At 37.9% G+C, this 11,646-nt stretch overlaps 1 pseudogene; it reads right to left on the reverse strand.

Annotated features, from left to right (window-relative positions):
• Nucleotides 1-689: 689 nt before the first annotated feature.
• Nucleotides 690-1,082, reverse strand: LOC116596507 (annotated as a pseudogene).
• Between the last annotated feature and the right edge of the window lie 10,564 nt (nt 1,083-11,646).

Here is an 11,646-nt window from a genome sequence, read left to right on the forward strand (position 1 = left end):
TTAACGGTGCTACAAAATTGCTTCCACCCTGAGTGAAGGAACTTTTATATCCTCAAGTCAACCAAACATTGGCAAGTGGATTCTTTAAGGTGAGTGAGGGGAGAGTAGCATTGCTGGGGAGGTGGTTCCTATTCAGCAAGAGATGGCTCCTCTGGAGAACAGAGTTTCAGAGCTATTGGCCCCCAACACTCAGTGCCCTACCTGAGCAGAAAACCGATAGCAACTACTACAGTCCAAAATTTGCTTCACTTAAATCCACCTTTTTCTTAGATTGGGCTTATTTTAGGATTCCAGTTAGTTGTAATTTCTCAGAAACTTAAAGGGCAAGTGTTTCTGGGACAAACTACAAGCACCATTACTACATTCCTGAGACCATAATGGATACTCTTAACTCTTCTGCCACCCATTCTAGATTCCCCTTCTCTATGGCTAGTTGATCAAGTTGTCTTGCTTCATGGAATGACCCAATCCTTTATTTCTGAGAGGTCTGAGTTTGGGACATCATGCCCTTATCAGTCATGGTTCTTGGATTTGCCCATTTATAGTTATAATAGGTTACAGAATAATCAAAATATTATCTGTACTTTTTTTAAAAACATTCATAGTTTATTAATTGTCTCATGAAAACCTTCCCTATCATCACAGATAAAGCCACTGCAGCATCTTTACTCTATTGTCCAATCTTCAGCTCACTTTTTGCCAGCACCAACATTGGCTTTTGCAGTCCTCTGACTTTCTTCATTCTGTTCTTGCATTCCTTTTGCTGTTTTCTTCATCTCTTTTTCTTCTCATACAGGCCATGTCTTGCAAGTCTATGTTTGGGTCCATTTTTCTTTGCATAATCCAAGGAATCATAAATCGTGCCAAAGTCAGTTGTCTTGCCATCACCAAAATGGGTTCTGAATCCAAACACAAATATGACATCTGGTGGTGGTCTTGAACTTTTTGACTAGTTTTCCCTGAATTTCTGTCTTAGGTACTGTTGCCTTTCCAGGGTGAAGGACATCAATGACCATCTGTTTCTGCTGAGATAGTCCATTGCTCATGAACTTCCTGGTCCCAATAGTTACTCTGTCATTCATGACAGCAGCTGAACGTCAAGCAGCTGGGGAGGAAAAGAGATATAATCTCCACTGTTACTGGGGAGCCTAGTTCTGTCAGAGTGTCTCCTACCATCATGCCTGTCCTATAGAGAATAACTGCCTTTGAACTACCAGTGAACAATGGCAGGTCATTCATCTGTTACATTTCTTATTGCCTTGGGACACAGAGTATCTCTGGGAATTATTCAGGAAGAAAATTACCTGGTAGATTCTCTGAACTTACATTATAGATACATTATAGCATGCCTACTGCATGGAGTATTTTGAATCCTTCCTTCACAGTCTCCCACAGTTTCTACTTAATGTGGAACATTGTTTCTTCTAAGGTTTTAAGTGTCATCCCAGTGGTGTATGAAATCATTTACCCGAGGAACTTGCCAGTGTGTTAAATCCTATGTCATAGTAGAGTGCCCCCATATCAATACATTTGTCATCTAGATTTATATTCAGCCTCCCCTGAAACAACGTCTATACTTAGGCACTGTCTCCTGGTTCCTTATGGAACATGCTACCCAAGGACTATAGTATCTTTGGCATATAATTCCCTCCTCCTTTAGCGAGCAGGCCAAACATTTTTAAAACAGTCTTACTGAGACACACTTGACATTTAAAAAACTGCATATTTTTAAAGAGGACAATGTAGTAAGTTTTGACACATATATAAACCTGAGAAGCCATCACCATAGTCCAGATAATGAACATATCTATCATACTCAAAAGTAGTCTCTTTCCTGATTGTAATCCTACCTACAAATGTTTTCTAGGCTGCTTGATAACCACTATCTGCTTTTTGTGACTGTATTGTATCTTGTACAGTTTTATATAAATAGAACCATATGCATGCCTGAGTTCTTTCACTCAGTGTAATTATTTTAAGAATCATCCATGTTGTCCTATATGTCATAAGTTTATTCCTTTTTATTGTTGGGTATAAGTATCCAATGATACTTATATATGTATACTATATGATACTATATAGAGAGATCACTCTTTGTTCACACACACTCATCTGTGCAAGTTCCTGTCAAGTCCTGAAGGAGGCCGTAGCAGTGTGATTGTGTAAAATTTGTGGAAGTAAAATATTTCAGGTGCAAGTGGTTAAGACCTCTGTGTGTTCAACAAATTACCTTTGATTGTGTTTTACCTTTAAGTGTATGGTGTTGGAATGGGGCAGAGGGCAGACATTGAGATCTAGCTAAGGGGTTGCTTAGTTGGGGGCACATTCTTTTGGGTTTCATGTAGTATATTTGTGTTGTCTGAAGTCAGACTTTGTTTGCACAAATGTGGAGTTATTGTTAACTATCCTGTTAAAAGGATACTTCCAAGAAGAGTACTTTGTATTGTCTCACCACACATCACAAAGACATAGGGATTTGTCTCCTGGTGCTTGGAGCCAGAAATATGTGGGTAGATCTGAAATGTATAAAAACAGAAGCTGGTAAGTAGAAAGACTTCCAGGTCCTTAGACCTGTCAAAAATCCTATAATCTCACAATCACAAGAGCATACTGAAAGCGTGGTTAATGTATATTTACAATTCATAGAGTATTTAAGATTAATCACTTCTCCAGAAAACTCAAATTGTCCTACATAAATCTGAGAGTAATGCTAAATATGTTTATGCCATAACCAATAATGAATTGTAAAGCTAAAAGCTCCATAATAAAGAGAAAATTTCAATTAATAATTCTAGAGGAAAGATTAGTGATCTATCTATTCTCTTTTCAATCAGAGATACTACAAAAGTATTGTCATATGAAGAGGTAATCAAATTATGTAGCCCAAAATATAAAACAAAATATAGATTTATGCTGAAAAGTTGATTATTAAAAATTACTTTTGGGCAATTTAGTAATTCTGTAGTATTTATCAGCTCCATGAAAAATTCTAATTTGCTGTGATTATTTTTCTCCTTCTAAATAAACATTCACTTTCTTACCAAATTATGTTTCTACAAATTTGTATTAGTTTTCTTTTTTTTTTTTAAGATTTTATTTATTTATTTGAGAAAGAGAATGAGCTAGGGAATGGGGGAAGATAAGGGAGGGCCAGTGAGGGAGAGGGAGAAGCAGACTCCCCACTGAGCAGGGAGCCTCCTGCGGGGCTTGATCCCAGGAGCTTGGGATCATGACCTGACCTGAAGGTAGATGCTTAACCAACTAAGCCACCCAGATACCCCTGTATTAGTTTTCCTGAACAGATCACACAATTATATGAGTTTCAAGACCCATAAAATTTGCATTCACTCTATAAACAGGACAACAGTAAATTTTGGGAAGAAAAATTATAACATTATGAAGGCATCTATATTCAGAAAACTTCACAGGTCTTTAAAATTCTTATTCTACTTTAGGTCTGTAAAATTTTGATCAACAGCAATATTCAAAAAAAGTCTTGACTCTGCAACACAGGATTCGTAAATGAACGTAAAGTAGTATCTTGATATACAACCAAATGTTTAAAGCTATGTATCAGTTTTAAAGATTCCCTGCCTTAAATAATTTAAATGTACTGATCCAATTCATGATAAATATTACCCTAGATAAGAGCTGACCTACTACAATACAACTATGGAGTTTTTACCATTGATAGATACTTCTCATCCTTTTGACATGTTATCTCATTTCATGGGAGGCCCAGAGTGACTTGGAACCCCCTTCTCTCCAATAGCCATCCTTCTCAACAAACACCCCAAAAATCTTAGTAAATGTAATCTGAGCGCACATACCCACACATCAAGCTGCGGGGCATATTGTCTTTCTCAAGCTTCTGTTACTCAGAATTTGTGAACTTCCACTGATTTAATTTAGTTTTTTTACAACCTGAAGTTGCACAGGGAGAAAGAAACTGAAATGTATGGGTTACAAAATAACTTGCTCAAATTTATGACAGGTGGAGGAAAGATAAACTGGAATCGGACTACAGGTCTGCTTGACCCCAAATGTCATTCTACTCCTGAGGTCTCCCCAGTTCCAGTTTCTCATGGTTACCCCCTTCACCTCACTGGCATGTCCTTATCCTTCTATACCTGCTCAACATGATTTGGTTTCATCCTTAAACAACCACTGAGTTTGGTTATTTTCCTTGTTTTAGTCAGTTCCAGCTGCTATAACAAAGTATCACAGTCTCAGGGGCTTATAAACAACAGAAATGTATTTCTCACAGCTCTGCAGGCTGGAAGTCTGAGATCATGGTGCCAGCAAGGTTGGGTTTTGGTGAGACACTTTTTCTGGGCTGCAGACTGATGGCTTATTGTGTCCTCACTTAGCAGGGAACACAGAGAGGTATCCCATGTCTTGACAGTTTTAAAAACTAAGGGCATTACCAAGGGAAGGTGGGTGAGGGAATGGGTGAAATAGGTGAAGGGAATTAAGAGTACACTTATGATGAGTGCTGAGTAATGTATGGAATTATTGAATCACTATGTTGTACACCTGAAACTGATAAAACCCTGTATGTTAACTATACTAGAATAAACATATTTTAATTAATTAATTAATTAATATCAGGTCATTAATTCCATTCATGAGGTCTCTACTCCTGTGACCTAATTACCTATAAAGGCTCTACCTCCAAATACCATCACACTGGGGAACATAAAATTTCAACATATAAATTTTGCAGGGACTCAAACATCCCATCCATAAAAGCCTTAACACCAAAATTGGTAAGAGTGAACTCAATGAATTAGTTGGATAACTTGGGATGCCTGCATGGCTCAGTTGGTTAGGCCGCTGCCTCTGGCTCAGGTCATGATCCCAGCATCCGGGATCGAGTCCCACATCAAGTTCCTTGCTCAGTGGGAGCCTGTTTCTCTCTCTGCACCTGCCTGCCATTCTGCCACCTTGTGCTCTGTCTCTGTCTCTCTCTCTCAATCTCTGACAAATAAATAAATAAATAAAATCTTAAAAAAGGAAATATTTGGATAATTTTTGTTGATATGATATATATGTCTTCATGTTTTCTTGCATTCTAAGAGAATACGGAGAATATACCTGCATACTTGATATATTCACAAAGATCTTCTACCTTCCCCACTAACATCTTGAACATTTCTTGCAAATACAAATTAAATTTAAATAAGATGTTAGAATAGACAAAAAAGCCACAACTATCCCAAATAGCACAAACATTTATTAGACATTTCTTTGTGCTTTCATTTAAAACACTTTTCCACTTATTGATAAAAATTGCTAATATTCATTTATAGAGCTCTTACGACATTAGAGACTCTATGCTATATACTTTATGCAAATCATCTCAGTATTTTAGCAAGTTGGAGAACTAGCTAATAACTTACTGACAATGAGGATCAGGTTTTCTGATTCTAATCTTTGAAACATTTTACAACTCAGTAAATTGTAAATAACTGACAACAATGCAAATTCTGTCTATATGCATACAAATTCATTTTTCTTTCCTTCTCTGTCATGAAAGCGCCATTTTTGTATCTATGTGTAAATTTATTTCAACAGTTACTCCATTTTCCCTTAAGATCTTTCATATGATATAACCTTTGAATTGGACACAACATCGTATCAATTCCCTCATTACTGAATTAAATAAAGTCTTTAATATGTGTTCATTTTATATATGAGTTGTGACTTGATTTCTTTTTGAAAATTAATCTTTAACAAAATATAATCTAGCCTGTATGTTTTAAAAAGAAACTTTATAAAATCTTCTCCTGATTTCTGAGTTCTCTCACTCCCTCTCACCACCCTGTATAATTTCTTTTATTTTTTTTAATTTTTAATTTTTTATAAACATATATTTTTATCCCCAGGGAAACAGGTCTGTGAATAACCAAGCTTACACACTTCACAGCACTCACCACAGCACATACCCTCCCCAATGTCCATAACCCCATCCCCCTTTCCCAAACCCCCTCCCCCCAGCAACCCTCAGATTGTTTTGTGAAATTAAGAGTCACTTATGGTTTGTCTCCCTCCCAGTCCCATCTTGTTTCATTTATTCTTCTCCTACCCACTTAAGCCCACATGTTGCATCACCACTTCCTCATATCAGGGAGACCATATGAGATAGTTGTCTTTCTCCGCTTGACTTATTTCGCTAAGCATGATACGCTCTAGTTCCATCCATGTTGTTGCAAATGGCAAGATTTCATTTCTTTTGATGGCTGCATAATATTCCATTGTGTATATATACCACAACTTCTTGATCCATTCATCTGTTGATGGACATCTAGGTTCTTTCGATAGTTTGCCTATTGTGGACATTGCTACTATAAACATTCGGGTGCATGTGCCCCTTCGGATCACTACGTTTGTATCTTTAGGGTAAATACCCAGTAGTGCAATTGCTGGGTCATAGGGCAGTTCTATTTTCAACATTTTGAGGAACCTCCATGCTGTTTTCCAGAGTGGCTGCACCAGCTTGCATTCCCACCAACAGTGTAGGAGGGTTCCCCTTTCTCCGCATCCTCACCAGCATCTGTCATTTCCTGACTTGTTGATTTTAGCCATTCTGACTGGTGTGAAGTGATATCTCATTGTGGTTTTGATTTGTATTTCCCTGATGCCAAGTGATATGGAGCATTTTTTCATGTGTCTGTTGGCCATCTGGATGTCTTCTTTGCAGAAATGTCTGTTCATGTCCTCTGCCCATTTCTTGATTGGATTATTTGTTCTTTGGGTGTTGAGTTTGCTAAGTTCTTTATAGATTTTGGACACTAGACCTTTATCTGATATGTCATTTGCAAATATCTTCTCCCATTCTGTCAGTTGTCTTTTGGTTTTGTTAATGGTTTCCTTTGCTGTGCAAAAGCTTTTGATCTTAATGAAATCCCAATAGTTCATTTTTGCCCTCGCTTCCCTTCCTTTGGAAGATGTTGCTGCAGCTGAGGTCGAAGAGGTTGCTTCCTGTGTTCTCCTCAAGGATTTTGATGGACTCCGTTCGCACATTGAGGTCCTCCATCGATTTTGAGTCTATTTTTGTGTGTGGTGTAAGGAAATGGTCCAATTTCATTTTTCTGCATGTGGCGGTCCAATTTTCCCAGCACCATTTATTGAAGAGGCTGTCTTTTTTCCATTGGACATTCTTTCCTGCTTTGTCGAAGATTAGTTGACCATAGAGTTGAGGGTCTATTTCTGGGCTCTCTATTCTGTTCCATTGATCTATGTGTCTGTTTTTGTGCCAGTACCATGCTGTCTTGATGATGACAGCTTTGTAATAGAGCTTGAAGTCCGGAATTGTGATGCCACCAACGTTGGCTTTCTTTTTCAATATCCCTTTGGCTATTCTTTTCTGGTTCCATATAAATTTTAGGATTATTTGTTCCATTTCTTTGAAAAAGATGGATGGTACTTTGATAGGAATTGCATTAAATGTGTAGATTGCTTTAGGTAGCATAGACATTTTCACAATATTTATTCTTCCAATCCAGGAGCATGGAACATTTTTCCATTTCTTTGTGTCTTCCTCAATTTCTTTCATGAGTACTATAAGTTTTCTGAGTATAGATTCTGTGCCTCTTTGGTTAGGTTTATTCCTAGGTATCTTATGGTTTTGGGTGCAATTGTAAATGGGATTGACTCATTAATTTCTCTTCTTCTGTCTTATTGGTGTAGAGGAATGCAACTGATTTCTGTGCATTGATTTTATATCCTGACACTTTACTGAATTCCTGTATAAGTTCTAGCAGTTTTGGAGTGGAGTCTTTTGGGTTTTCCACATATAGTATCATATCATCTGCGAAGAGTGATAATTTGACTTCTTCTTTGCCTATTTGGATGCCTTTAATTTCCTTTTGTTGTCTTATTGCCGAGACTAGGACTTCTAGTACTATGCTGAATAGAAGTGGTGATAATGGACATCCCTGCCGTGTTCCTGACCTTAGCGGAAAAGCTTTCAGTTTTTCTCCATTGAGAATGATATTTGCGGTGGGTTTTTCATAGATGGCTTTGATGATATTTAGGTATGTGCCCTCTATCCCTACACTTTGAAGAGTTTTGATCAGGAAGGGATGCTGTACTTTGTCAAATGCTTTTTCAGCATCTATTGAGAGTATCATATGGCTCTTGATCGTTCCTTTAATGATGTGTTGTATCACATTGACTGATTTGTGGATGTTGAACCAACCTTGCAGCCCTGGAATAAATCCCACTTTGTCGTGGTGAATAATCCTTTTAATGTACTGTTGAATCCTATTGGCTAGTATTTTGTTGAGTATTTTCGCATCTGTGTTCATCAAGGATATTGGTCTATAGCTCTCTTTTTTGATGGGATCCTTGTCTGGCTTGGGGATCAAGGTGATGCTGGCCTCATAAAATGAGTTTGGAAGTTTTCCTTCCATTTCTATTTTTTGGAACAGTTTCAGGAGAACAGGAGTTAGTTCTTCTTTAAATGTTTGGTAGAATTCCCCCGGGAAGCCGTCTGGCCCTGGGCTTTTGTTTGTTTGGAGATTTTTAATGACTGTTTCAATCTCCTTACTGGTTATGGGTCTGTTCAGGCTTTCTATTTCTTCCGGGTTCAGTTATGGTAGTTTATATTATTCTAGGAATGCATCCATTTCTTCCAGATTGTCAAATTTGTTGGTGTAGAGTTGCTCATAGTATGTTCTTATAATAGTTTGTATTTCTTTGGTGTTAGTTGTGATCTCTCCTCTTTCATTCATGATTTTATTTATTTGGGTCCTTTCTCCTTTCTTTTTTGATAAGTCTGGCCAGGGACTTATCAATTTTATTAATTCTTTCAAAGAACCAGCTCCTAGTTTCGTTGATTTACTCTACTGATTTTTTGGTTTCTATTTCATTGATTTCTGCTCTGATCTTTATGATTTCTCTTCTCCTTCTGGGCTTAGGGTTTCTTTCTTGTTCTTTCTCCAGCTCCTTTAGGTGTAGGGTTAGGTTGTGTACCTGAGACCTTTCTTGTTTCTTGAGAAAGGCTTGTACCACTATATATTTTTCTCTCAGGACTGCCTTTGTTGTGTTCCACAGATTTTGAACTGTTGTATTTTCATTATCATTTGTTTCCATGATTTTTTTCAATTCTTTTTTAATTTCCCGGTTGACCCATTCATTCTTTAGAAGGATGCTGTTTAGTCTCCATGTATTTGGGTTCTTTCCAAACTTCCTCTTGTGGTTGAGTTCTAGCTTCAGAGCATTGTGGTCTGAAAATATGCAGGGAATGATCCCAATCTTTTGATACCGGTTGAGTCCTGATTTAGGACCGAGGATGTGATCTATTCTGGAGAATGTTCCATGTGCACTAGAGAAGAATGTGTATTCTGTTGCTTTGGGATGAAATGTTCTGAATATATCTGTGATGTCCATCTGGTCCAGTGTGTCATTTAAGGCCTTTATATCCTTGCTGATCTTTTGCTTGGATGATCTGTCCATTTCAGTGAGGGGAGTGTTAAAGTCCCCTACTATTATTGTATTATTGTTGATGTGTTTCTTTGATTTTGTTATTAATTGGTTTATATAGTTGTCTGCTCCCACATTGGGGGCATAGATATTTAAAATTGTTAGATCTTCTTGTTGGACAGACCCTTTGAGTATGATATAGTGTCCTTCCTCATCTCTTATTATATTCTTTGGCTTAAAATCTAATTGATCTGATATAAGGATTGCCACTCCTGCTTTCTTCTGATGTCCATTAGCATGGTAAATTTGTTTCTACCCTCTCACTTTAAATCTGGAGGTGTCTTCGGGCTTATAATGAGTTTCTTGGAGGCAACATATAGATGGGTTTTGTTTTGTTATCCATTCTGATACCCTGTGTCTTTTGATTGGGGCATTTAGCCCATTAACATTCAGGGTAACTATTGAGAGATATGAATTTAGTGCCATTGTATTGCATGTAAGGTGATTGTTACTGTATATTGTCTCTGTTCCTTTCTGATACCACTTGTAGGCTCTCTCTTTGCTTAGAGGACCCCTTTCAATATTTCCTGTAGAGCTGGTTTGGTGTTTGCAAATTCTTTCAGTTTTTGTTTGTCCTGGAAGCTTTTAATCTCTCCTTCTATTTTCAATGATAGCCTAGCTGGATATAGTATTCTTGGCTGCATGTTTTTCTCGTTTAGTGCTCTGAAAATATCATGCCAGCTCTTTCTGGCCTGCCAGGTCTTTGTGGATAAGTCAGCTGCCAATCTAATATTTTTACCATTGTATGTTAGAGACTTCTTTTCCCGGGCTGCTTTCAGGATTTTCTCTTTGTCACTGAGACTTGTAAATTTTACTATTAGGTGACGGGGTGTGGGCCTATTCTTATTGATTTTGGGGTGTGGGCCTATTCTTATTGAATTCTCTGAACCTCCTGAATTTTGATGCTCATTCCCTTTGCCATATTGGGGAAATTCTCCCCAATAATTCTCTCCGGTATACCTTCTGCTCCCCCCTCTCTTTCTTCTTCTTCTGGAATCCCAATTATTCTAATGTTGTTTCGTCTTATGGTGTCACTTATCTCTCAAATTCTCCCTTCGTGGTCCAGTAGCTGTTTGTCCCTCTTTTGCTCAGCTTCTTTATTCTCTGTCATTTGGTCTTTTATATCACTAATTCTTTCTTCTGCCTCATTTATCCTAGCAGTGAGAGCCTCCATTTTTTATTGCACCTCATTAATAGCTTTTTTGATTTCAACTTGGTTAGATTTTAGTTCTTTTATTTCTCCAGAAAGGGCTTTTATATCTCCTGAGAGGGTTTCTCTAATATCTTCCATGCCTTTTTCGAGCCCGGCTAGAACCTTGAGAATTGTCATTCTGAACTCTAGATCTGACACATTACCAGTGTCTGTATTGATTAGGTCCCTAGCCTTCGGTACTGCCTCTTGTTCTTTTTTTTGTGGTGAATTTTTCCACCTTGTCATTTTGTCCAGATAAGAGTATATGAAGGAGCAAGTAAAATACTAAAAGGGTGGCAACAACCCCAGGAAAATATGCTTTAAACAAATCAGAAGAGATCCCAAATCGTGAGGGGGGAGATAGGGGATAAAAAGAGGTTCAAAAAGAATGAAAGAAAGAAAAAAGAAAAAAAAAAGAATTAAAAAAAAAATGAATAAAGAAAAGTATAAAAAAGAAAATATATATATATTAAACTAGTTAAAAAATGTTAAAAAAGAAAAGGGTAAAAGTTAAAAAAAATTTTAGCAGAAGAAGAGAAAAAAAAATGAAAAAGAAAAAATTAAACTAACGGCAAGCCTAAAAAACCACAGGGAGAAAGCCATGAGTTCCGTGCCTTGCTTTCTCTTCCTCCGGAATTCTGGTGCTCTCCTTGGTATTGAAACCTCACTCCTTGGTTGGTGAACTTGGTCTTCGCTGGATTTCTTGTTGATCTTCTGAGGGAGGGGCCTGGTGTAGTGATTCTCCAGTGTCTTTGCCCCAGGAGGAATTGCACCGCCCTTACCAGGGGCCGGCCTGAGTAATCAACTCAGCTTTGCTTTCAGGAACTTCTGTTCCCTGAGCGCTTTCCGTAGAGTTCCGGAGGACGGGAATACAAATATTGGCCTCCTGGTCTCCAGCCCAGGGAGCCGAGAGCCCGGGGCCCCACTCCTCAGTGCGCCCGCAGAGAACAGCGCCCAGTAACTCC

The sequence above is a fragment of the Mustela erminea genome, chromosome 7, assembly GCF_009829155.1.
Source record: "Mustela erminea isolate mMusErm1 chromosome 7, mMusErm1.Pri, whole genome shotgun sequence".
Lineage (NCBI taxonomy): Eukaryota > Metazoa > Chordata > Mammalia > Carnivora > Mustelidae > Mustela > Mustela erminea.